Below are 25,269 nucleotides of genomic sequence, written 5' to 3'. Positions count from 1 at the left end.
TGCCCTGGGAAAATGCAGTGATATTTTAGGAACCAGCAGATGCTATGGCCATACTTTCGTTTGGAAAAGAAGTGACAGAAAGATGGAGCATGAAGGGGGGAGGGGAAGGTAGGAAAGAGAAAGGAAGGGAAAGGAGAAAGAAGAGGGAGGGAGGGAGGGAGGGAGGGAGGGAGAGTGGGATATAGTCTCAACAAAAATACAGCTCTCTCCTTAAAGGGATAAGAGATGGTTTATTCTGAAGGCTCAGGATAGGGTGCTGTTCTTTCCAGGAACTTTCCTCAAGGAAAGGAGGAAGGAAGGGTGGAAAGAAAGGAGGAAGGGAGGGAGGCAGTTCATGAATCAACCATTGACTGGGATGTTATGATTTTTATTTATCCCCTAGAAAGAGAGATGGCTGAAGAGTTACAAGTCTCATAATTGAATGCGAAGCCACTTGTGCCTCAGAGCATAAAATGTGGTCCTTCCCAGGCACTGCCTCCTTCCCTAGGCTGCAGAGCTCCATGGCAACAGTGCCTGTGTTGAGCAACATGGTAGCCCTTAGGCACACCAGGGGCTATCAAGCCCTCAGACTCTGGCTAGCAAAACTGAAAAGCTGAACATTATCTCAGCTTGATTTGATTTTGGTGGAAATGGTCAGTGGCTACCCTGTTGGGGAGCGCCACTCAGTGGGGGAAAACTTACATGTATCAACTCCTCCGGCTCTCACAAGCACTATCACTGTCTCTCTTTCATCGAGACACAGGGAGGCTGGTAATATGGCAAGGTCATAGGGTTAGGGGTCATCAGAGTTGAGAATCAAGCCTGGCCAACCACAGCCACTATGGTCTACACTGGCCTTCAGCCCCAGTGGAAGCTGAACCCACTGACAGAGATAAATTTTGTTTTATGTCAAAACATGTAAAGCGAGCAGAGATGCACAAGAGCCTTGGAGTTGGCAGGAAGGAGCCTCAGAAGCCCCAAGGTAGCCAGGAAGAGTTCAGACGTTCACTGGTGACTCTGGTCAGAAAGAGCTACTGTGAGTTGGCCAGGTACCATGTCTCTTGGCGCGTTTCTTGCCTCATCAGTCTTGGAAGAATAAGAAGGTGCTGTGAGGGAATATGGAATAGTAGTCAAAACCATTGGAGGAAAATTCCGTGTTTAATTTCTCTTGGAAGCACAGATTACCCACACATTACTTTCCTTATTTCTTCTCCCTGACTTATCAAAATCTGACCCTGTAGCAGCAGTCTGATGCCTGCATTAATTTCCACTTAGGCCATGTAAGAACATGCATTAAGACATCCATCACTCAGCGGTTGGTCCTCTCTCTTACACTGTCTGCTGGCGTGGGAACCTGTGCCAATGTGGATGAACAAACACTGCCCCCAAGTGGCCTGGAGGGTAGACAGGACCAAGTCAGAATTGAGGAGAGTTAGGAGGGGGTCTCAGGCCTGACCTTTCCATGCGGTGCCAGCCTGGCACTCTGCAGGAATGAACAACTTGTACACACTAGTATCCTAAATGCCCTGTCTGGCCCTAAAGACTGAGGGAGGCCGGTCAGGAAGAAGAAAAGTGAGCCAGGCAGGTGCAGCTCACAGAGAGTATAAGAGAGATGTCCCAGAAAATATAGAAGCTGCTTTATCTTGGGAGAAAAATCAGTGCATTTAGGATATGAGCACACTGTCATATTTTCACGCAAGGCAAAGCCTGAGAATCAAAGGAGAAAAACTCAGAACAATTACACCACAGTGGGGTTTGTGGTCACTCTACGACTGTCTGCTTTAGACTAGAAGCAGTGCACTCAAACAGCGAGATTTAATTTGTTCTCCAATAAAGCATACCTAATTCTCAAGGGTGCTTTAACTGTCCTGCAAGAGTGAAAATATTCTAAAGAGACACTCGTACCCTCCCTTTTGCCATCAGACTATTGAAACAATAGGCCCCAAGGAATTTGAATTTCCCCCAGAGACAGCTTGTGCTGTGAAAAAGAAAAAGCTAAGACCTGATGCTTGCCTGAGGGGGGGGGATCTTGTCTCATAAAGAGGGGGTTTCCACACAGTTCTGGCAACTTGTCAGCGACAAGGCTGGCTGCTACCACACCTTCACCAGGAGGACTGCTTAGCTATGCCTACTTCTTACTTGCTATTTCAGTAACAGTGTTAAGATGCAGGCTCCCAGGCCCTAGCCGCAGAGATTTAGACACATCCGTGGTGGGGCCTAGAAATGTGCCTTTTAACAAATGTCTGGATGCTCTGAGAAGCACCTGACCCTGAGGCTGGGGCTGACCATGGATCTGAACCTGCATTACTAAGTGACCGTGAGGAATTCCCCCTGTAATCCTTTACATCCTCACCTGTAAAGATGGGCTTCTCAAGATGCGCTTGATAGGTTGTGTGGATTAGCATTGGCCTTGCCAGGAAAGACCACAACTAAAGATGCTACATTCTGCTGGAAATGCTAAGAAGTCGGCCGTTTCTGCATTTGAACTCACAGCAGTGGGCGTTTCCTGGAAATAACCACAAATAATGTTCTCCGGTGTCTGGAGGCTTATTTGTGAATGGGACTGTCCCAAGGTGTTCATATAGGCCACGGTTAAGATGGAGAGGAAAATAGGCCTTTGGCTGGAGCAAGAGACAGTGTTTCTCACTGGAAACCTCAGGTGGGACCCAGGCATGGTTCACTGGGTAAAATGCTTTCCACACATGCGTCAGGACCTGAGTTTGGATCTCCAGTACTCATACCAAAGCTGGGCGCAATGGCGGGCATCTATGGACCCAGTACTGTGAGGAGGACCGGCAGATATTTGGAGTTCATTGGCCAGGCAGCCTAGCTGAAGCTCTCGTGTTCAGTGAGAAACCCTGTCAGAAAGGGTAAGGGGAGATCAATTAAAAAAGATACCTAATGTCAACCTCTGGCCGCCATCCATGTGTGTATATACACACAAATACACATATGTATGTATATACATATATATGTATATACATACATACATATATATGTATATATATGTATGTATGTATACACACATATATGTATGTATATATACAGGTGAATATACACATTTATACACACATACACACACACATTCATACACACCACAGCCTGCTGAGTCATGGGAACATTTTTGCACACTTTGGTTGCACACGAATCACTCCCAGCTCTTGGTAAAATGCAGCCTCAGCCTCTAATACATTCCCAGGTGTCACCAGTACCGGTGCTGCTGACCCCCGGGTCCCTACTTGGGGAATGGAGGATCTAAAAAGCTTAGAGGGAGATCGATGTATAAAGCTGTCCTCAGGATTTCAGCTCTCCACTGAATTAAAACGAAGTGCTCATCTTCCAGAAAGGAATGACATGAATAACATCCCCGGGGCGTCCTGGCACCCTTAAGTTAATTGCTTTTCTGTGAGTATTTCAAGCAAAAGTGCTATGCATTTATCTTAGCACAAATCCAGGAATTTGAGTATATCCATATTCTGATAGATGAGGCAGCTTCCTAGTCAAAATGCTTTATTATTTTTTTCCCTCCGTATTACTGTGTTGAGAAGCATGAGATGTTAACAGCCTAAGTGCATTTATTCATTCATCAAACACTGCTTTAGTGCGAACCCCAAGCTCTGCTCACTGCTAGGTGGTGAGATACGAAGAGAAAGGCAGTAGGGCCACAGAGGATGGTCCCGAGCTAATTGGGGGGGGGGGATGCAACCAGACAGCAGACCCTCCCTCCCTTCTGCCTTGCTTCTTAATGCCCACCGGGCATAACCAGGAGGATCCTTTGAAAACTACAATTTTGTAGCCCGAGTTCCGTTTTCTCCATTCTTTGCAATGCGGATAGCAGAGAAATGCTTTTACGAAGAGAAATGACCAGGAGATGCGAAACACTGTCTTCTGTAGAATGGCCATTTCTCACCCCCCAGATTCTTAATTCAAAGCAGACATGAGCGTTTTGCTCTCGGTTCCACCTCCTCTCGGAAGCCGTGGGCCACTTTCCACACTTGCACTTCACTCATTCATTTTCTCGCCCCCACCTGAAGTCAATGGCTCGTGGGGCTCCGTGGGCTATTGCAGCAGCCAGCCAGGATCCTTGGGTTTCTGGAAGTCCAGGGCCAGGCTTCCTCGATCAGGATCTGCTTTGCACGGCAACTTCAGCTTACTTCCTGCCTGATTCTCACAAGGTCTGAGGAGCCACAGCTGTGTGTGCCTCAGCCATCCGCAGACCAGCCTATGAGCAGGTGGAGCCTTGAGAGGACTACAGTGGGCGGCACCTTGGTATCTCAGAAAAACAGCAGAGGCGGAAAGGTCTCTCACCGTCCCTCGTTTTCCCTAGATGTCCCTCAGAGACATGCCCATCCTTGGAGGAAAAGAAGGGCCTTATCTTTGAGGGCACAGGAGTCACACACCGAAGAAGCCAAGCAAAGTGGCCTTGTGGATTCCGCTCAGTAAATATCCCTTCTTTATTCAAACTCGCTGCTCTCCCAACTTCTGCATTTGTAATAAAGCTGGCGTGACAGAAGCAGCTTTTCCGGCTTCCTTGGGGGCTTTAGTTCTAATGGCACTTGTGTTCCTGGAGCTGGCGTGTGTTCTGGAAAAGCATTTCCTCATTTTGGCTTTCCTGGTGGAGGGTTGGAGAGTGCTCCCGGCTGTAGCCCGCTGGTAGCCTTGTAGGCTGTGCTTCTGCCCTTGGAGGCATTCTGCCACAATCCTGTCAACACGCAAAGTGGGCTTGCATCTTTAAAGGAATAAGAGATGGTTTATTCTAGAGGCACCTTGAGCGACTGTGGCCCCAGGACCACAGATTTAAGCTACCCATAATTCCGTGTTCTAATGAGGAAGCAGCTTCATGAAGTTCTATGGTTAACAGAAAAAGAAAATCACAAAATGAGTTAAATTTAACCTACAGTGGTGGGTACATCAGACAGGTAGTTACAGCAAGAGCCTCTGAGGCCATCTTCAGCTTTCAGGTGGCAGAAGCTAGTGGTCTGCTAAATTAATAGATTGCAAAATTGTCTTTAACATACTAGTCACAGGATGTTTGTTGATCCAGACACAGAGGTGGGCAAGGAAGGGCTATTCTAGAGGGCTAGAAGTAGCCTGAGATAGCTAATTAGCCTTTGGACCTTCACCACCGCAGTCCCTCCACAGTGCTGCAGTTTTAACCAGTCAGTCAGTCAGCCTCTGCAGACACAACCTCTTCCCGGGAGTTCTTATTCAGTCCTTTGGACCTCACAGCCCCTGTCGATTTGGCTGGCATATCATATATTCACTGATTAAAGACAAAGTCACACTGTGCTGGACAGGGCCCATCATCTCTCCAGCAGGCACAGACTACAGGCTCTTAAGCATACCCCGATATCATCTTGGAATCAGAACTGATAATTCCCTAGTATTGTCACATCAAAGTAATGGCGTTGGTTGTCTCAGGAGCATCTTCCCTCACTCCATCAGTCTCTGAGGAGCTCCTCAAGCCAGATTTGGCCAGTGTGTGTCTGCTAAGTCTCTGAAGAGGCTCCTCCCTCCTCTCCCCTCTCCTATTTTCTTTTGTATAACTTTTGTAGAACTTTTCTTGAAGAAACCAGGTCATGAGTCTTGCAGAAGTATTTGCAGTCTGGATCTCTCCAAACCTTGTGGGTATTGATTAGCAAGGCCCCTGTTCCGACTTTCTCTAAACTGACAGGTCTGTCAGTAGATCTACTCTGTGACAAGAATGGTGTATATCAGCTCTGGGCGTGTCTTCGTGCCTCCCATCACAAGGCACAGCATGCTTGGCTGTCTTATTTTTTGCTTTGAAGAGAGAGAGAGAGAGAGAGAGAGAGAGAGAGAGAGAGAGAGAGAGAGAGAGAGAGAGAGAGAGTGTGTGTGTGTAAGTCCCCACGGAGACCAGGAGGGGGCGTTAGATCCTCTCAGAACTCTAGGATCACAGATGGTTGGGAACCATCAATACAGGCGTTGAGAATGGAACCTGGGTCGTCTTCAACAGCAGCAAGTGCTCTGAACTGCTGAGCCTTCTCTCTAGCCTGCAACGGTAGCAATATTTAAGAATGATTTGTCCTATTTGGAAAAATAAACTATAGGTTGCTTATATCAAGTTCTGAGTAGACTATGCAATCCTTCAGGCTTCACTCAGCATTTTATGGAGAAAATTAATAAATTTCAATGAGTGCCTATATCTTGGGGCAGTTAGGACAAATAAATTATTTCATCAAGTGATCAAAAATGATGACTTAAAGAAAGCACAAAAAAATCAAATATAATTCATGTCTATAGTTTGTAGACATAAAACAGTATGTACTGTAAATATATAAAAAGCCTATAGTAACATATAATAAGCAATTGAAAATGTATACCTATGGATAGTTTTTCATTTTAGTAGTATAAACAAAACTTTAATTGCTATTTTATTTTAACATACTTTATGTAAATGTATTTAATAAATATATATTTGTTTTTAGCAATATATAGCTTTAATTTGTATATATGGTGTGTGTGTGTGCATGTGTGTGCATCTGTGTTTGTGTGAATGCAGGCACATGCGTACTATGATGTATGTGCAGAGGCTGGGGACACCTTCAGGTGCTCTCGTTTGCCTTGTACCTTGTTTCAGGCAAAGTCTCCTTATTCTTCACCTCCGTGCATGCCAGGCTGGCTGGCTCTCCAGCTTCCAGGGAATCTCCTGCCTCGCCTCCAATCTGGCCATAGAGGTATGAAGATTACAGCTGCCTGCCATTGCATCGGACTTCATGTGGCTCTGGGCATCCAAATATAAGCACTTATGTTGTACAGCAAGTACTTTAACCACTGAGCCATCGTCTAGCCCCAAGGAGCGAATATTTTAATATACTTTACAGCATTATTCACACCTTTAAAAATTAACAACTATATACATTTGCATCCATTTTTTATAAAGGGCTATTATTTTTTAATGCTTACAAAATATATTATCTTTGCTGATTTTTTTTTAAAGCTTCTGAGATTGCCTAGGAAGCAAAGGCACCTGTCCATTCAGCAGCAAGAGAAACATGGCACCATGCATGTACATTTGTCATTAGGCCATATATTTCATCAACAATATGATCCCCTCCTCTGTGTGCTGAGTCCTGGCATGCAGGCCCAGCACAGGGTCCTTCTTGTGTGCACACAGCCTGCTAAGGAGGGAGCCACAGAGTTCTCCTCTTCCCATCTCCCTGTGCCTGTCTGTCTGTCACTGTGGTCCCACATGCCCTCTGGCATGCTCAGTGCTATTTGGATGCTGCATTTAGGCCTCGTGCTTTGATTCTGGACCTGACCTAGTTTTCAGAGAGCTCTGACCTTTCTCTTTAGAGGATCCAATTTTAGCTCCAAAGCCAGAGAACTTGAGCCTATGATTACTCATCTGGCACACTGCCTGGCCTCTTGTAGTTCGCTCTCAGTGTCGGCGTGGAGTGGGGGTGGGGGTGGGGGTGGGGTGGCAGTTTCAGAGCTCCCTTCTATAACCGAATTGATTTGGGAATCGTGTATCCGTTGGCTATTGTCGCCTCCACCCCCCAAACTTAGTGGCTTGAAACAATAATCACTTACTTACCTCATAATTTCAGGGTGTGTGACTGACTTAGGTGAGGTGTAACTGGGGGGTTCCCGTCCTTCCTGGACTCCATCAAGTACAGGCCAAGGTAAGAGGGTTTTTCTGATGTTGGCTTGTCTTTTGGTTCCAAGGACAAGTGTCTAACTCGCATGCCACCCATCCTTCAGTAATGCTGGTTTGGGCTCAACCACGTGATAGAATAAGGGGTTCACGATGTGAATAGGGCTCATCCTCAGGCCCTGTGCAGAGAAGGGTGACGAACCGAGCCTCCTAAGTGAGAGATTGTGGCTACCGAGCAGTGGTGCAGAGAGCGTGTGCGCAGGCCAGGGAGAAGTAGGTGGTGATTTTGCAGGGCATGCTTTGTTTCTGTGCAGTCATGGCTGAGGGTCAGGGATGAGGCAGCTTCTTCTCGCAATGTCTCGCCTACTGTCACAGCTAAGGAAGTGGTTATGTCTGCTAGCGGACAACCAGCCACTAAGAGCGCATCACTCAGGTGTAGAAACAAAGTGAAGAGCACACACAGGGCCACAAGGTCAAAGCTTCCAGCTCTTATCTGGAAGATGCCAGTCAAGGTTTGGGGATGAGATCAAGTCACACACCCGTTGCATGGAGATTGGACCATCGTCACTTACGCAAGTCCCAGGACCGCTGGCTTGATGGCTCTCGAGGTGGCCTACCTCCCCTGGCATGCTGTTTTCCTTCCAACACCACATGCTTGTCCAAGCAGCGAGCTGTTACAGAGATGGGCTGTGGAAATGCACATTGAGTTGCCTTCTGAGAGCTGAAGTGAACATCACACAGACCACTTAATTTTCAAACCGGCTCTGGTGGAGCTCTCTCCACGGCAATCCCGAATTTAGTTGAGATCTCTTGGCAGGGACCTTTTCCACTTGGTGTTTTTCCTTGCTTCATGTGGGGAGGGGGGGGCGGGGCTTGGTTAGTGGAAGGCATATACATCGACCCAGACAACACTTCTCCAGCTTCTTGAAGAATTGGTTTTACCGCCCAATCAATACCCTTCATTTGACATTTTCTTTCAATATTTCCCTGCTATAGTCATTGGATAATATTTAAAAACTGAAATTTATTATAATTTACTCAGATTATATCCTGAATGTTATCCCCTGGCTTGTATCATCTCGTTCCTACCCTCCCTCTTCTGCCCTATTCCCCTCTCCTAGGCCTCTGACAGAAGGGGACCTCTTCTTCCTCTACCACATGGCCCCAGAATATCAGGTCTTATCTAGATAGCCTGCTTTTCCTTCCTCTATGTGCTGCCACCCCCCCCCAAGGGGAAGTGGTCAAATTGGGGACACCAGAGTTCACGTCAGAGGCAGTCCCTGCTCTCCCCACTGTGGAGAATGAACTGTCCAATGGCTAGATCTGAATAGGGCATTTAGGTTTATTGCATGCATTGTCCTTGGTTGGTGCAACAATTTGTGCAGTGCCCCTCCCCCTTTCCGAGTCCAGATCTGCCAGCCTTGATGGTCTCCTTGTGGGGCTCCTGAACCTTCTGGGTCCTTCCTTCCCCTGTGCCCCTATTCTTCCACACCACTATGAGTGCTCCACCAGGAGTCCAGCAGCGAGTCCTAGCATCTGTCCTAATCCCCTGTTGAGTGGAGACTCTCAATGGTTATCAATATTGGGCTAATATCCTCTTGTAAGTATATACCATGCCTGTCTTTCTGGGTCTGGGTTACCTCACTCAGAATGGTCATTTCTAGTTCCATCCATTTGCCTGCAAATTTCAAGATTTCCTTGTTTTTAATAGCTGAGTAATATCCTATTGTGTAAATGTACCACTGTTTTTATATCCATTCTTCAGCTAAGGGACATATAGGTTGTTTCCAGATTCTGGCTATTATGAATAAGGCTGCTATGAGCATAGTTAAGCAAATGTCCTTGTTTTGTGGTGGAGCATCTTTCAGGTATGCCCAGGAGTGGTATAGCTATGTCTTGTCATAGCACTGTTTCTAATTTTCTGAGAAAGCGCCAGATTGATTTCCAAAGTGGTTGTACAAGTTTGCACTCCCACCAGCAATGGAGGAGTTTTATTTATTTTTAAAATAGAATTCAATTTTATTTCAATTTAATGAAAAAAATGTGAGTTATGTTATCAGTTGCTTCTATTTTCTTGTTGCCCACCCATATTAGTATGAGTTACCTTTGCTGCAGCCATGACAAAAATGCCTGACAAAAGAGACTTCAGGAAGGAAGGGTTGATCATGGCTCGAGTGTCAAGGGCATGGAGGAGAAGGCGTGGCGTCAGGAGTTTGAAGCCTTCTGACATCGCCTCTGTAGGAAGGAGGCAGAAGAGCTGGATGCTCCTGTTCATCTTGCTTTCTCTTGCTCCCTTTCACATTAGTCCCCTCGGGGATGGTGCTGGCCACAGTCAGGGTAGGTCCTTTTCCTAACCGAAGTCTTTCTGAGACCTCCTTCGCAGACATGGCCAGACTTGTGTTTCTATGGTAACTTAAAATCCAGCCAAGCTGACAGTGAAGAGGAACCATCACGGAAATCCTCTGATCCCTCCTCGAGTGGTGACGTCAGGTTTCAGACACACTCTCTTCCTACCTTATGGGTGAAAATGTGTGGAAGAAGACAAGGAAGGAATTTATGTCACCCTCGGACAAGGGTCAAGGAAATGAGTTAAATGGGGCCACTCGCTGAGCTTGGCTGGTTAGTCAGCAAGCTCTAGGGCTTCTTCTAGCTCTGTCCCCCAAGCAGCTAAGTCCTTCCGGCTGCAGATGCACTCTGGATTTTTTTGATGGGAGCTGAGGGGCTAAACTCTTGTCTTTATACTTCAGTTGCAGGTGTCTTGTTGCCCGAGCAACAATCTCTTCAGGATTTATATTCCTATGGTGTCTGCCCCTCTGGACATGAAACCCCTACCCCCCGCCCCCACATAATGTCTGCAGAGAATCAGCATCTCATTACACAGGGACTTATGTTTGGCTTGGGGTTAAAGACACCTACTCAGAACCCTCAGACTGCTCTCACCCAGGCAAGCCCCTTGGCGTCTCCCAGCTGCTGGTTCCTTAGACAGAAGAGGAGCTGTGTCCATGTCCCTTGGGTAACCCTGGTGACTAGTGACGCAATGCTCAAAGGGTGGAGGAGCCCAGCCTGAGACACGAGCTATCCATACTCAGCTATTGCTTGGTACGGTTTCTATTGTGTAGCGGCCAGGTGGAGAAGGCTCCCTCTGCTTGTAGGTTCCAAGAGAGGTCATTGGCTAGAACAAAAAGGCTCTGAGGTTTAATTAAATGACCAAATACTGTAAGACAGCTGAAGAGATGGAGAAGACCCTCCCTTCTCCCTCCCTGGTCCTCCCCTCAACCTGCCTTCTTTCCTCTCATTGTCTGTCTTCCTGTTCTCTCTCTACGGTATTTATTAAGGGCTACCATGACATGCAGCCCTTGGCCCTGGGGAGCTTCACAGCATCATTTACCAGAGTCCGGGGCTTCAGGGGCATACTGAGGACACACATCAAGAAGAGGCCATGCTGAAAGTGAACTTGGAAGGTGAGCTCACTCTGACCAGTCACCCGAATGCATCATGGGCCTTATAGTACAGCAGAGAAAGAAAGGCAAGAGAAAGGAAGAGAGAAAGGAATTCTGGGAAGATATACTTATGTGGCTGTTGGAACCCAGAGGAAGAGGTGAGAGCTGGTTCCTGTTTGTTCCTCAGTGCACATGGTGTGGCTCCCAACACTGAATCCTGGGTATGTGCATCACTCATTTGTAAAGAGCTGCTGCCTGCCAGACCCCTGTGCAGGTGGGCAGGAAAGTTCTATAGCATGGTGTGGTTATCATAGAAGATGGAGGGTCCCGAGAATTGCACGTGAGAAGCAAGAGGGCCAAATTACCTCTCTGTAATTGACCTGATCCCCAAACAACAGTGTTAACACGAGGGTGGGGTGGCCCAACGTAACACTTCCCAATATTGTCACAGTGGCCACTACATTTCAACATGAGTTTGGGAAGGGGCGTTCAACCCTCAGCATAGCAGGGTGCTACCAGAGAAAGCAGACCACTCCACCTGGACACAGGGTGTCAGAACTGGGAAAAGCTATCCATTCCTCCGTTCTGGTGTCCCTCCACTGCCCCCTACTGACATCATATAGCAGACAAAGAAACATCTAGAAGGTCTACCCTACTTGTCACAGAGCAGGTTCCACTGTCATTATCAAAATAGCAGGGGTCACCATCACATGGAAGGTGGAGATACTGAAAACTCAGCACTGGTGGTTGGTTGGTTGTTCAGCAAAGATGAGCTGGGGAGATGACAACTCAGTCAAGTGTTTGCTTGGAAACCCAAGCTCCTGAACCCACATGAAAAACACGAGGTGTGGTGGCATAAACTTCTAATCCCAACACCAGAGAAGTGGGGAGAGATCCCTGGGGACCACTGGCCAGCAAGCTTAGCCTCCTTGGCAAGTTCCAAGCCAGTTTCAAAGGCAAAACAACAACAAAAATAAAACCAAAAATGTGTGTGTGCCCAGTGAACACCTGAAATTGATGTCATATGTGTCTCTGTCTTGACATGTGTGTCTCATAGAGAGTCAACCGTTACCTTCTGTTTGCAAAGCAATGTCTCAGAAACTGCTGTTATTTCTAAAACTGTAATGACTAATTCTCATGAAAGGATAAAATTAAGGCCGGGCATGGTGGTGCACGCCTTTAATCCCTGCACTTGTGACGCAGAGACAGGTAGATCTCTGTGAGTTTGAGGCCAGCCTGGTCTATACAGGACAGTCAGGGCTACACAGAGAAACCCTATCCCAAACAAAACAAAACAAAACAAAACAAAACAAAATAAAGCAAAGTAAAGCAAAACAAACAAAAGGAATACCAGCACAGTTCCTAGCTGCTTGAATGACATGGCATTAAGAATATGGAGTTTCATCTATGGCTGAGGGATGAGTGCTGGAGTAATTTGCGTTTAAACAAGTGATTGCCATTGACTTTCTCAGACTTCAGGAGAAGCAGGGAAACACCACTTTCTGGGAATATAAGTCTAGGGTCTAGATGGGAAAAATGAAAGTCTGTCTTGATGGAGCAACGCATCTTGAAAGACTAGCTAGGTTTAGTTCCAACCCTTGATCCCAACAAATGTTTATTACTTCATATTTTTAAAACGCACCTCCAAGAAATGGACAGATGACTCTGGAAGAAAGGTTTATCTGTGAAGACTGCTAAGGTCACAGAAAGCAGGAAAGGAGGAGAAGAAGCCAGGTAGAGGGTAAGTTGAAGGGAAGTCCCCAGTGGTGGTAGTGGAGGAGACTCACTAATAGCTGTCCTGTGCTAGAAAGCACTGTTTACACGAGGGAGCTGGGCCACCCGGAGTGGCTTGTCGGTCTAGCACCCCCATAGCTCTCTGCTCAGGCAATGGGGAACTCCAATCATTAAGACTGGTCCTCATAAAACAGAATAATGGATGTGTAAATGCATCACTGTCCTGGGTCGAAGTGGAAGTTATAACGCACACAGAAAAGCCTCAGAGAGGATGCAGACAGAGTGATGGCCTGTATTCATGATCATTATAAATCTGCTGTCCTTTTCTTCTTACATTGCTACACCAATCTCACCTCTGCTGCTGTGATAAAAATATTCTGACAAAAATGTGACATAAGGGAACAAAGGTTGGGTTCAGCTCACAATTCCAGGTTATCATGGTGGGGAAGTCAAGGCAGGACCTTCAAGCAGCCTGTTACATCACACCCACAGCTAAGAACGAACAAACACAATGCAGGTCTGCTCTCCCGTGTGCATACTTTCTTGTTCTCAGCTTGCTTTCTTCACTCTTAGCTAGCTCAGGACTCCTTGCCTAGGGAGTGGCACTGCCACACTGGCCTAGGTCTTCCCACATCAATGAACTTAGTCAAGAGACGCCCCCTGCCTCAGCCTGAAGACAGTCCCACAGGCAAAGTCAATCAATGAGTTCAGCACGCGCGCGCGCGCGCGCACACACACACACACACACACACACACACACGAGAGAGTTCAAGAAAGAAGTACTTAATGAAACATCTTATGGAAAGTAGAAGTTCAGAGAGATTATGTAACATTACCTCATCAAGCAGGACTGGATCACCTATTTTTCCTGTCAGCTGTGTTCCCCAACCCCTACCAGGCACCCAGAGAATGCCATTGTTCATGCACTGTGGCCAAGACCGAAAGAGGCCTGGTGACTTTCAGTCTGCCTTTTCCCATGCTGATCTACCCACTGTCAGTCGTATGTTTCCAAGGAGAAAATGAATTGTTATTGTTTGTGTCTCTGCTCCCAGGACTCACGAGTGCACAGAGTATCTCTCCTATCAGGTGTGCAAGGGCTCAAATGCTATGCCCTGCTGGGCTGATGGCTCCCCACTGTGGTCCAATTGGAAACTAGTGCACTTTCTCACAGAGTCCCCCAGCAAAGGATGTTGACTGATGATGCTGTTTGAATTGTGGTAGCTAAACTCTTCCTGTGTCCTGTGTCCTGTGTTCATTTCTCAAAATGAACTCCATGGACAAACCTCCCCCCAAAGGGGTCTCTCAGCTAGTTACTTCTTTTTATTTAAAAATTATTTTTATTTTATGCAAATAAGTGTTTGCCTACCATGTACATGCAACACCCAAGGAGGCCAGAAGAGGGCATCAGATCCCCTGGAACTGGCATTACAGAGGGTTGTGAGCCAACCTCTGGATGCTGGGAACAGAATCCCCTGGTCCTCCCCCAAGAGCAGCTAGTGCTCTTAACCACCAAGCCAACTCTTCAGGCCCAAGCTTTTTAATTCATAAAATTATTGCTAATTTTATGCCCCTCTCCTGCCCCTCCCTTCATATTCTCTAAAACATACTAATAGGCGTACACAGGACTCACAGAAGCCCGCATTTGTTAGCACTCCAGACAACAGCCGTGGTAGTAAAGCTGCCCACATTACCTGCCTCCTGTCCCTTTCCGCTGTTGGAAGTGTCTTTTGTTGGATAACGGGTTTAATGAGGTGGGAGAACCCTGGCATTTCTCTCTGGGCTAGCCATCTCTCAGGATCTCTCAGAGAAATTTAGCGGCGCTGGCTCTAGACTCCACTTGTGCTCCTAGAAGGGTTGTTATTCTTGCAAACTGTGCCTCATTATCCTTTTATAAGTGGCCTATTATATGCTGTAAATAGTGCAAGCCCAGCAACCGCGTCCCGGCAGGGCATAGCCAACCCAGTGGACACTTGGGTCGGCATAAAACAAGGTTTTGGTCCAGAATAGTTAAGTAGGACGAAGGCTGGTCTGGAGGCAGGGAAGGTAGAGTTTGGACTTCAGCTAAGCAGAAACATGCCCTTTGCCTTCTCTGAACCCCAGCTTACTGGGAAGGTATTTTTAAAGGGGGTATTCTCAGCAGGGCATAGTCCTACCCGGTGGGGCGTGAAATACTGCTACTATTTGAGAGCCGCCCCTCTCACTTCCATGAGAATCTAAAATCTGCATGTCTTTTGAGTTTTGAAACCTCTGGAGCCTGACCCGTAGAACTCAATGCAGTAACGCCATAATGCAGGTGCCCCAGTGTTTCTGCAGCATTCACCCCACTGCCTGTGTTTGTCATGGGATATTATATAGCCCTCAGAATGAGCCTGTTCCGGGCCCTAGAGCTGCAGAGAAACACATTTCCGTTGTTTAAGGCAATCAGTCTGTGGCAGTTTGTTACGGACGGCATCATAAATGAGTGGCAGGCCACACCTGTACCATCATCCTGCGCCATTATTTTTACAGCACATGTGCATGTAGTGAAAATACACAGATGCTGTGAGCTACCTAGATGCCAGCCCTCACCACTGTCAGTTTTACTATCCTCCTCATGGCATTTGCCTAGGCTACCCTGATAGCGTTTTTATTATTGTTTTATTTAGAATGTCTTAATTTTTATTTGCATTGCAAGAGCGGTTTATAGAGATTTTTCATTTCCTCGGTGAAGTCACTGCTAGTTGTTTTTATTGCTGTTATGGATTGTAGTTTATTGCAGTGCCACCAGAGAACCCTCTTCATATTAGTTTAACTTTGTGGAATGTGTTGCGCTGAATTGATAAGCTGACATCAGTTTTTCCATGTGTGCTTGAGAAGGTATGCTTTCAATGGTTAGGGAACCAAGTTTAAGAAGTGTGTGGCACACATGACATTCTATTACTTTTTTTTTTGTAAAATATGTTATTACTAATTCATTCTCTCTCTCTCTCTCTCTCTCTCTCTCTCTCTCTCTCTCTCTCTCTCTCTCTGTGTGTGTGTGTGTGTGTGTGTGTGTGTGTGTGTGTGTGTTGGGGGTGGAGTAGGAGTAGTGCAGGTATTTGTGTGGAGGTCAAAGGACAGCTTTCAAAACCCAGTTCTCTCATTTTACCATGTACGTAGAGATACACAGATATCACATATATAGAGAAATGGATAGATAGGTAGACAGACAGACAGACGGATGGATGGATGGATGGATGGATGGACTGAAGGATCAATGGACAGACAGAGCATTTTCTCAACAATGTCTTGGTCACCCTCTGGTAAATTATTGGAAACTTACAGGATGTATACTCTTTGAACTATTGTCTACTTTAAGGCATTTTTCAACCTCTTTGGTTCAATAATTCTGACCGAATATTTAAAAACAACCTTTGGTTGATACTCTCCCAGGTTTCAAAAAATGTTGCTCCCAAGAATGACTTTTCCCTATTACTTTTCTAAGAAGTTGTGCTGCAAACACAGTACTCTGCTATTTTTAAATCTGACTGGCTGTTTCACTGAGAGGCACACAATTGTTTCTCGTTGTCACTGAAGTCCAGCATTTTTGTGCCTGTGAGTCCAGTACGTTGCCGGCTGGGAATGATCATCCCTATGTTACAGATTGGGTTTGACTCTGACAGTTCTGGGTGTGTGGCTGCCTCCCAGCGCATGTGCTATAGAATATTTCCTCTTTTCTTCTGTTTCCATAGATTACATCTTAACACACTGGCTCTCTTGCCATTTTCTATTGCTTTCTGGGCTCTAATTGTGCCTCTTCTGAGAATCCCGAGATCTTCTCACAGGAAACTTTCTTCATCTTCTCTTAATTTATTTTTAATCAAGTTGATTTTCACTTGGGGACTTTGAGATTTAATTTGACATTTTTTAAAATTGGCTAATATTATTTCTGACTTTGATGATCAGTTTCACCTCTTCCTGTTTTTTCCCCCCATTTTATTTTATATTTCTTACTCGAGGTTTTCATGCACATTTCAAACATTCATTAATAACATACATTTATACTAAGATGTGTTATTTTATTGTTTTCCTTTCCTTTCTCCTCCTCTCTTTTTATTAGTATTTCCATTGTCTTGGAAACAATTCATTTCCCTTTTCTTTATTCTTGTTACAGTGGCTTTATACAAGTGCTGCCTGTGTTCTCTTTCAAAGGGGATGTAATGGGATGAGCACTGAGGAAGCAGAGAAGGGTTTGGACAGCTCACAGGAATCTCAGCTGCAGGGCGCCCTCTACTGCCAGGGCAGTGACATGCATGTTCCTCAGTGGGAGGTGAATAGATATTTGTTCTCTCTCTTGTTTTCTTCTTTCTACAAAGACACTTCCTTGTTCCAAGTTGTCTGCTTTTCCTCTGCAGTGAACTTACAAAGACCTTCTAAAGAGTCTGCATTTAAGCTTGACATGTCTTCACAGTGGATGCTCCCTCTATCAAATTTAAATCAAACGCAACCTGAGAGTGGTTTCCAAATGGTTCTGCCAGTGTCAGAAACAGTGGGGAGCATTATCCACATCACTTTAACTCGATATGGTAAAACAGATGTGTCAGTCTGTTTACTTAGGCCCTCAGCAAATGATCTCAATAAAGTTTTTCGGATTTGGATGAGTACTCAGACATACTGGATGAGTTTCACTTTGTCCCCAGGGTTGTGCTTTCTATGAGTAGCACATAAAAAGATTTTACTTGCTTATGCAGTCCAACAGTCCAAATAATTATTCATAATATTTAGCCTACTTACATTTAATGTAACTATTGATAATTTGGAATCCAAATCTAACCTTTTTTAATTATTATTTGCTTTGTTTCAGCATTTTCTCTTCTTTCTTTTGCTTTCTTATATTAATAAAGAAATTAAATTATGTTGCAGTTTGTTGCTTGTTTTGAGATTAATTACTTTAAGCTGATTGATTGAGGATTGTGTGAACGTCAGATGACACTTTGTAGAAATAAGTTCTCTCTTTCTGGTGTTAGTTACATTCAAAGGTAGGAGAATCAACACAGGTTTGGGGGAGCAGCGCGGGGCTCAGTTTCATTCCTGATGGCTTTAGGGTACAGTTGTCAGATGTCAGGCAGTGTGCTCCCTTTTACTCACAGCCGCTTGGAGACTTTAACCAGATACAAGCACTGTCATTTTAGACTTTGGAATTGGGTTCATCTCTCTCCTGCGGGCGACTGTTGAGGTGTGCTGTGAAGTAAATCAATCACATCACATTTGGGCATTTGCCAGGGCTTGAGTGTCAGTCAGGGTTCATCCAGAAAACAGAATCTATTCTGACTAATTTAACAGAACAAATCAAGTAGGCACAGCTGATAAAGTACCAAAGGACTGAAGAAACAGAGCAGGAGGGTGAGCCAACAGCTTCAGCCTTTGGGGAGGAGGGAGGAGGGAGGAGAGGAGGAGAAGGGAGGGGAGCTGGAGTGTAGGGGAAGTGGGGAGGTGATCTATCATGGGTCTGGTGGACAAGTTTGAACCACTCAGCTAGGACTGGAGACATGACCCAAGGCACAGAAAGAGATGGAGAAATGCTTTGTGTTCCACCAACACTGAGGTCTGCTGCCAGGGCCTGCCACCAACTGAAACTGGGCAAGGAGAAGATGTAAAAGACCCTAGGGAGTGCAGTTTGCAAGAGCCACTATTTTATGGTTCAAAACAAAATGAGATGATGGAGAGGTAAACAAGTAAACAAGGGTCAACAAGGGTGTGGCATATGGCGTCAAGTCCTCCCGATGGATGCTATGGATACTGTCAGGCTAGGAGGCTATATATTTATGTAGCTCCAATTGTCCTATGTGTAACCTCTGACTTTGTCTATAATAATATTTTATTTTGTTAACATATATTAATTAAATAAAATAATGGGTTTCATTCTGACATTATCACAGCATGTGTATAGTATGGTTTGTTATTTTGATAATATTCATTCCCTATTGCCCTCTCTTATTCTCCCACTTTTGTTGATTCCTCCTCTTTTCAACCAATCTCTGTTCTGCTTTTATGTCTTTTTCATTTGTGCATATGTGAATGTGTGTGTGTGTGTGTGTTGACCTAAGGAATTTAACTAGGGATTTCTTACATGAACATGAGTGGGAGTAACTTACTAATGGCTATACCATGAGGACAAATCCTCTAATAGCTATTTAAGGAGGGATGTGACCTCGTGATCCCCTTCCCCACCCTAGACAGAGTGTTGGCAGATCCAGTCTTATCAGATCTTGTGCAAGTAACTACAGCGGTACAAATCCATAGGTGTGCGGGCCATGTCACACCCTGTGCTGCTTCTTTTCCTAGGACTCTTTGGCTCTTTCTGCATCCTCTTCTTGGATGGTCCCCGAGCCCTGGAGGGAACGGTGTAGATACCCCATTTAGGGCTGAGCATTCAGTAGTCACTTATTCTCAGAAGTTTGACCAGCTATGTGTCTTTCAATTACCTACCTTAAAATGTGAAAGAACCATCCTTGAAAACCTCGCAGGTGAGCATGGATTTAGAAGAGACCAACATAGCTTTTCTTATGTGTCTCTGGTTCCAGACTGCAGTGTAAATTCTTCATGAACTCCTGCTAGGGAACAGGTGGGCTCCTGATGGAATTTCTCTGATGTAGAAGGTTTAACTCAGCTCAGCCTCCCTCCAAGTACATCCTTACCCTCAACGGCAGCCTCTAGGTGTATTTCTTCCCCTTCCTGTTGCTTAAGGCAGTCAGCCATCTTGGGCAGAGTTTAGGACATTGCACAAGAAGACACTGTGGTTTTATCTGCCTGTGGCTGATTTGTCTTTCAACATTGCATCGCTTATTGCACTATCTGTGTATCCATTGTTTCTTTGCTAGAATGTGAGCTTTATCAGAGCACTCTGTCTTGTTCACTCCTCACTAGAATGTAAGCTTTATGAGATCACTCCTCTGTCCTCAGCACCTAGGATAACTGCAATAATAGATCACTGATTGTTAAATAACTGAACTTAAGCTAGAGACTATGGTAGAGTTGTAGCTTATGTAGGAAGAGAATGTGTGTGTGTGTGTGGGGGGGGAGTGATTCCCAATAAGCGGATAATAATCAATATTGTTATAGGAGCTGTTAAGGTCAGAGATTAGACTCTGGCAGGCCTCACAAGCCAGATTTGGCTTGGCTTCTCATCCTTAATAACAGTCAGAGAAAAGTAATAGTGGAAGAAGAGAGGGGAGAAGGAAGGAGGAAAAGATGGAGAGAGGGAGACAGACAGACAGAGGCAGATAGAGATTCAGAGACAGAGACAGAGAGACAGAGAAGACACAGCAAGACATACACACACACACACACACACACAGAGAGAGAAAGAGAGAGAGAGAGAGAGAGAGAGAGAGAGAGAGAGAGAGAGAGAGAGAGAGAGAGAGAGAGAGATTTTCATAAGGTCACATGGGGAAGAGGAACAGAGGTCCAGTGACAGCTCCCACCCTCAGTCCATCCTCAGCATCCGGATGTGACATTTAGGTATAAACAGCAGGCAGGAGGTATGCATGCCCATAAGCAGTCCTGGTCAAGATTTGGTCCCATCCACTATTACCATCTGTGCCCCAGGCTTTCTGCAAGGTGATCTGACAGGCTAAAAACTCTTTCCAAAGACTAGCTCCCATCTTGCCCTGCGCCACACTTCAGCCTGTTCCATCCATCAGTGTGAGACTCCCCAGGGAAACGCCTGTTTCTTTGGATCTATTGTTTCAATACTCCAGTAGCCAGCCACAGGGAAAAGTGTCTCTTCAGAATACCTTCATTTCTTCCAGGTTGGTAACATTCACATTTTACAATATTAAGAGAGGAAGTGGGAGAAATACTTTGGAGTAGTGCATGGGTTTGGAGACACTTGTGTCTTCTTACTGGCGGTCTTGTGAGTAGGAGTGAGCAGACACCAGCATGGACTGGTCCATGAGAAACTTAGAGCCTAATGGGGAGCCAGCCCTCATTTAGTGATGCTATCCATGAAAGCACACCAGCATTGTCACTGAGAACTAATCACTGGGCCCTCTGGGCTTCATGATTCTTCCTTAGAAAGCCATGGGAGCCTCCAGGAAGCACAGAGTCAAGTGTGAGGAAAATGGAGAAGGAAGCCCTTGGAAAAAGTTTCATAGCTCAGAGAGCATGAGAGACTTCTCCTGGCACCAGTGTCCACAAAGCTGAAGCTGAGGACAATCACTGCCACTCAAGATTAGAGGATTAGACATGTCTTGCCCTCTTGGTGAGAATACAGCTTGCTGCCTTTCTCATGTCCCCTGGACAATCTGTCCTTGTCCCCTCATGTATAATAATTTTGGGGACAGGTTGTTATTCCCTCATGATCTGATTCTAGGAATCCAATTTGTATTCATAAAGCCCTCATAGATATCATCAAAATTTCACATGGCATACCAAACCAGCTAAGAGATAAGGCCAACTAGCTTTCTAGAACTTTGGAGATTTCTAGAACTGTGGTGAATCTGCTTCTGTTTACCTTTCTTTGTCTGATAAGAAATAAAGTATGTGTGAGTATGGAGGAGGCAGCAATCGACACTTAATAATCAGCATCTACATTCGTGCCTTTATTAATTCGCTGTGACTGTCCCTTCTGTCTTCTGTGACTTTACCTTCCCCTTCATTGGACTGAATGGTCTTTCTGCTATGTAAACCCTCCCTATTAACTCTTATGATTTGATTTTATTTGTATGCTTGTTTGTTAATTAATAAGTGTCTTACGTGCATGTGGTGTGTGTGTGTGTGTGTGTGTGTGTGTGTGTGTGTGTGTGTGTGTGTGCATGTGCCTGGCACCTGAGGAGACCAGTGGGTGTCAGAGCTCCTGGAGCTGGAGTTATGGATGCTAGCAAGCCTCCTTGTAGGTGCTGGGAACTGACCCTAGGTCTCTAGAAAAACAGCCAGGGCTCTTTACCATTGGGCCATCTCTCCAGTCCCCTGCTGATTCACTTTTAGACCCACTTATGAAATATACACCTTGATTGGTTAGTAACTTCTGCTTTTTCAGGTCCCTGCCATATGTCACAGTCCATACATCACAGTAAGTAGGTAGGAAGACTAGTGCTGACCTAATTACTGAATATTTCTTAGTTAATATTCAGGAAAATTCTCCATCCTCTTGTTAGAATCCTCTGCTCTTGATGCGTTTACTTTCCCACCTCAGCTCATTAGTCTCATTTGCCTTCAGTTTGTTCACCCAACACAGTAACAATTCTTGTCCTTAAAAAAAAAAAAAGCTTTGCACATCTGATTTGTATTCCAGTGTTACTTCTTCCATGATGAATAGTACAGCCAGGACAGAAGATAGTCAGTGTGTCTATAGAAGAGTGCAGTGGAGCACAGAAGACCATGCCAAAACCATTTTTGTTAGTGGATGCTGCCCGTAAGGAGTGTCCTTGCACTTTTAAGAGATACCATGGCTTTATTTTGTGACAATATGAGGCCAACCTACCAGTCTTGACCCATTCAGACCACCCTAGTAAACTCACTACCTTACAATGGGCAATTTGCATTCAGTAAAAATGTATTGCCCCTGTTGTAAAGACCGCCGAGTCCTTACAAGATCAAGGTGCCGGAAGATTCAGTGTCTGAGAGAACTCGTTATCTGCTTTGAAGGTGATACCTCAGGGTTGTATCATCTCATAGAGGAAGGGGGAAAGTTCGGCAACCCTCTTAAAAAGGAGCTAATCTCATTCACGTGAGGACTGTCCTGGGGACCCAGTCGCCTCCCTATGGCACCATCTTTTAATGTTTTACCTTGAGACTCAGGTGTCATCATACAAGCTTGGAGAGGCTTCACATGCTCCTGCCGTAGCAATGTCTCAGGACAGGATCTCAGTCACCACCAGGCACCCATGACGCAGACAGTTGTCATCTCGGGTATGTGAGGTCTGTCTGTCGACCTCCCATGTCTGTACTGTTTTAAAACAAATGCCATCGACTATTCGCACGGAAGCTACTCGTCCTTGCCGACCTGGTCAGCTTTGGAGTCATAGTGGAAACGCATCTGGGAGTCTGCGAGCCCTGTTCTCAGAGAGCGCTAGTGAGGACGGAAGACCCATCTAGAATGTAGATGAGGGTGTCTCATGGAGGGGGGACTGGCACTAAAATGGAAAGAAAAAAAAGCAAGAGGTGGAAGGAGAGAAGCCGCTGAGCACCATTGTACACCTCTCTCTCTACAGCCTGATGGAAGATGGACGGGGCCTGGGCCTCACACTCCTCCTGCTGTGCCTTCCCTCTGACACGATGGATTTTACCTCAGGCTATTAGCCAAGATTAGTCCTCGCTTCCTTAACATGCTTTTCGTCGGGCATTGGTCACAACAATAAGTAGCAATTCATGTATTACTAAAATGTAAAACACATTGTTTAAAAATAGCTGAAAAGAAGCCAAATGTGGTGGCACAGCTTTTAACTCCAGCACTTTACAGGACTAAGTTCCAGACCACTGGGGGCTATATAGTGAGACCCTGTCTCAAAATAAATAATAAGGGATTAGTATACAAAAAATAATTGATGTCTTATTAATATTATCTAATGCTCTGCCTATGTTCAGTTTTCTGGAGACACCGCAAATATTTCTTTTCTAACTGGTTTATTTAAGTCAGGATCCAAAGAAGACTCTTACCTAACGCCTCATCTCCTTTAACCAAGTAAGGGACTGTCAGCACACCTTCACTTATTATTTAGTGTAACTACGTTCCTTTGAGCCTACTTTTGTCCAGTGCAGTAGCTATTGCCCACTCTGGCTTAAATATTATAAAAACACATATATTTATCCAAGTTATTCATTGAAGAGAAAACAGGAAGGAAGTTGAATACAGATGCCTAAACGTTCCGTTTATGAAGCCCAGGATAGTTATAAATGTGGCTCAACATAAAACTGTAAAATTATTTCAAACATGGGATTTCTTTTTATTTTTTTTAAACACAGCATGAACTTTGTAGATGACGATGCCATGTCTCAAAAATCACAAAGTTGGACTCGATACTGAAAGCTGTCCCAGTTAGCCCATCCGTCATCAAGCCATCCAACCTAAGCTGATTCGCCAGCTGCTGGATAGACTCACAGTGAGACTTGAATGTGCCAGAAGAAATAGTCAGCTGAGCCAACCTGAGATGGCAGCTCACCCCACTGCGTGCCAGGCATTTGTCTATTATTTTAAGGCTTCCCCAGTGCCCTAGTTTGGCTCCTTCCTTCACTTCACCTCTGCCTCCTCTTTTGAGGCAGGAGCTTTTGTAGCCCAAGCTGACCTCCAGTTCACCACGCAGCCTAGGATGACCTTGGACTTCTGATCCTTCTACTTCCACTTTCGCAACGCTGAGATGGCATTGCCACGTACCATGCGCCACAGATGATGAGGCGTGCACCGCTGCATCCAGTTTATGGAGTGCTGGGGATGGAAGCCAAGGCTTCATGCGTCCCAGTGAGCAAGCAGTTCACCAGCGGAGCTACATCCCCGGTCAAAAATAATGACACGTGCCTGTATTTCTGTAAGAGCTTTAAAGAGTTTGTCTTTAGATCTCAGGCTTCTTTAACTCTGTCCAAAGCTGCCAGGCTTTGCCTGTGTGTGATAGTGGGCAACCATGGTTCCTTGTTCCAAGGGGATACTTCTAATCACTTACAACTTCTAGATCCAAGAAGGACTACATTGCGATTTTCTGTTTGGGAAGGTTTGGCAAAGAAACCACAGCATTATGTATAATAAATTAAAAAATAATTAAGCCCCGCCGACATACACTTGGGCTATATTTAATTATAAGCTGTGACATGACTTCTCAAAAATCAAGATTCATCAAGAATTTGACACAAACATGAATAATCTATAATTTAAGTAGGGGAAATTTTCTTTATGAAAAAAAGTCCCTTCCTCAGCCAAGATTCCCCCATAGCACACAGACGCAGCATCACTGTCTTCTTGGTTTGAGTCTACACCTGGAATCTGGCAGAGACATCACTTGGATGATCTAGCATTTCTCTGCTTGCAAATGGGTGTCCAAGGCCGTGAAGAACTTTCATTGTCAGCAAAAGCCATACGACATCAGTGTTTCCTGATTGGGTTTTGGAATCAGGAGGACCAGGGTTTGGACACTACATTGTGTTTGCCCATCTTTGGACCTTAAGCATGTGTCTAAGATTTGATAAATCTTCATGATATCATAAATAAAGGGAAATCTATAAGCTTACCTTGTGGTGTTGTTTGTGGAGTAGGTGAACCAGGACACACAGTGTTTAGAACCCCAGATAGAATTCTAAAATGTTTCACAAATGATTATCCATCAACCATCACTGGGTCCTCAGTCCACTGTCATACTTGCAACCTTCTTCTACATGTCAGTTCCGGGAAGTTCACCAGGGCATCGGGATACATGCTGTCCACAAGTAACAAAACCCATGGCACTCAGTTGTGCCACATGAATGTGTTTTTGTTTTGGTCTCAAGTATGGGATGTGGGAGTGTTTTTCCACTTCTGAAGACAGCCTTGTGACCTTTATCCCCAGAACACAG

General features: G+C 45.3%; 1 long non-coding RNA gene across 3 annotated transcripts; it reads right to left on the bottom strand.

The window, feature by feature from the left end:
- Positions 1 to 1,155: 1,155 nt before the first annotated feature.
- On the bottom strand, positions 1,156 to 25,228 carry LOC311582158. 3 transcript variants are annotated; one of them, XR_014774027.1, is made up of 5 exons: positions 24,949 to 25,228; positions 22,519 to 22,678; positions 7,530 to 8,284; positions 6,571 to 6,724; positions 1,156 to 2,837 (listed from the first exon to the last, which is right to left on the bottom strand). It is a non-coding gene; the product is annotated as an uncharacterized lncRNA (long non-coding RNA). The 3 variants fall into 3 exon arrangements; XR_014774026.1 differs by lacking the exons at positions 6,571 to 6,724; positions 7,530 to 8,284 and adding an exon at positions 24,245 to 24,325; XR_014774028.1 differs by lacking the exons at positions 6,571 to 6,724; positions 7,530 to 8,284.
- Positions 25,229 to 25,269: the final 41 nt, after the last annotated feature.

The sequence above is a fragment of the Acomys minous genome (genome assembly GCF_964271855.1).
Source record: "Acomys minous genome assembly, chromosome: 13".
Lineage (NCBI taxonomy): Eukaryota > Metazoa > Chordata > Mammalia > Rodentia > Muridae > Acomys > Acomys minous.
The sequence above is the reverse complement of the archived record's forward strand: the minus strand, read 5'-3'. Positions and strand labels throughout refer to the sequence as shown.